Source organism: Atractosteus spatula, chromosome 10, assembly GCF_055471065.1.
Source record: "Atractosteus spatula isolate fAtrSpa1 chromosome 10, fAtrSpa1.hap1, whole genome shotgun sequence".
NCBI classification, from domain to species: domain Eukaryota; kingdom Metazoa; phylum Chordata; class Actinopteri; order Semionotiformes; family Lepisosteidae; genus Atractosteus; species Atractosteus spatula.
In genome coordinates this window covers 2,104,234-2,106,922 of record NC_142715.1, presented here as the reverse complement: position 1 = coordinate 2,106,922, position 2,689 = coordinate 2,104,234, and positions in this window count along the sequence as shown.

Genomic DNA, 2,689 nt, shown 5'->3' with positions numbered 1-2,689 from the left:
CCCAGTGTTGGTGTGGAGGATGCAATCATCTACATGCTGCAAAGGGCCTACTCACACCTGGACAATGCTGGCAACACCATAAGGATGATGTTTTTCTACTTCTCCAGTGCCTTCAATACCATCCAGCCCTTACTTCTAAGGAGGAAGCTGGAGGAGATGCAAGTCGATGCCTCCATGACCTCGTGGATCACTGACTACCTGACAGGCAGACCACAGTCTGTGAGACTGAACAGGTAGTAAGTAACACAGGGGCTCCTCAGGGGACCGTTCTTTCTCTGTTCCTCTTCACCCTCTATACCTCAGACTTTAAATACAACTCAAAGTCATGCCACCTGCAGAAGTTCTTAGATGACTCTGCAATTGTGGGATGTATCAAGGGTGGGCAGGAGGAAGAGTACAGAGGACTGGTCAGCAGCTTTGTGGAGTGGTGTGAGGAGAACCACCTGCAATTGAAAGACTAAGGAGTTGGTGATAGACTTCAGGAGGAAGAGTTTTCCCATAAACCAATTAACTTACCAGTATGTTTTGGAGTGCGAGAGGGAGTCATATCACACATATGGAGAAAAACCATGTAACCCAGAGAGAACATGCAAACCCCACACATACAGGATGGCTGAAATTGAACCTAGGACCCCACTGCTGCAAGATAGCAATGCTAACCACTTCGCCACCATTAGAAATGGATGGATATTTTAGTTATCTTTCTAGTTCATAGATTTGCATGCATAATTTAATTTTGAAAGCCACTGAGACATCAGGTTCTACTGTTGTATTTCTGAAAAAGAAACAAAACAAAAAGCATACTAACAACTGTGCCATCCTACTCCTTAGTTAATACATTTTATTATTTATAAACAGTTAACATTGTAAGCAAAATATTTTGAATTATATTTTACCCTATTTTTTCTTTAGTTTTGTATTTAACTTATTATATGATAGTCAGATTTAATGTATATTTGAACAATTAAAATATATATTTTACAAGATGCGGGGGAAAGTGCAACAACTTATTACAGTGCTAAATTTAATATTATTGATTACTAATAGTTTATGCTAAAACCTAACTTTCTTAATTAGCTGTATTTAAAACAGTGACCTACGTGTAACATAACATTCAGAAATACAATCGAGAATAGTTTTGTGGTGTTTGTATAGATGAAACATTTCTAAAATGTATAACATAACAAAATTAAAGATGATTAAAATCTGTAATCTTTCCACTTGTAATGTCATTAGAAAGTACAACAAGTTTCTGCTTTGTCTAAGGATGGTATCAAAAAGTAGTCTAAGTGGTGAGAAAGCTGTGCTTAATGATAATTAAGAGACTTAAAAGTAAAAAGAGATGCTTCATATTGCTTGATTAATTTTAAAAACTAAGTTATAAATGCAGACAAGATTGATGCCATTAAGCGCTCCAGGCAGCAGAACGTTCATTCTGTACTGCTGAGCTCCACGCCTCCTCCCTCTCTCGGTTGCCGCGCCAGGTCTAAATATCTAAACATTTAGATATTTAGACCCGGTAAAACAGATTCACAACGCGACGCTGTGTCACTGTGTAAAAAAATGGTTTGAACACCCTATAATGTAATGAGCTAAGAATAGGAGTTCCTGCTGTCAGAGGGGGTGGAAAGTGCCCACGGTCATTTAATTAGTATTACAATTCGCACTGAATTGAACCCATTCAGAGCCTACATTACATTTTAGCATTTCATTCTGAGCAGAAACCCTCACACCTGAAGAAGGCTTGCATTTTCTCTCTTCTCTTTTAAGCATGTGTACAATGCTGTAATACAATTTAAAATAAAAGTTTAAACAGTATCAACTAAACTCCATTAATATAAGTATCGAGTGATGTTAAATAAATACAGCTTTTTAGTATAGATTACACTTTTCTAAAATCTATTTAAAAAATAAAAACGATTACAATCTAATCTTTCCACGTTTGATCCCAAAATCCTAAGAAAAATAAATCTAAATGGGGAGAAAGCTATGCTGAAAGTTTATTAAGATACTTAGAAGACAAAGATAACAATTTATGTTGCATTTGTCTGATTGTGAATCAAAAAATACATTTAATTAAACACGTGTTTGAGATTTAAATCAAAATGCGATTTAAATCAATATAAATATTTATATTATAATGCATACTGTACAGCCTCCATTTCGCTATAAAAATTTAAAAGATCGTTTGCGCAGCCTAAGAAGGGGGGTCTGCTCTCAGTGACAGCTGACAATCCTCCATACACTCAAGTGAAAAATTAATAATGCCAATGTAAACGTCATATTTACAATTTGTTGATAATAGAAATGTTAGGTTCTCTAAAGCTTTGTGATAGTTTACCCAGGCAGCAAAAGATCAGCTACACTGGGAAGATACGACACCGAAGATATGATTAATAACCTTTTAAATCTGAAGGGAGATCTAAAGGGACCCCCCCCCCCCCACACACACACAGGATAGAAGCAGGAAGCAGAAGCAGGGACCGTTGTCAGAAAGAAAGAAGGTGACTATTCATTGTTTTTAAAAATGACTTAAATCCGATCATGTTTTGATATTTAGAAATATAAAAAGTCAATTAATTGTCCATAATATTGCTATTTTATTTTTTTAAAGAAATGTTTGTTAAAGGAGAAGTCACAGCCCTAGCTGGAATTGAACACACAACCTTTGGTTTATAAGTTGGGAACG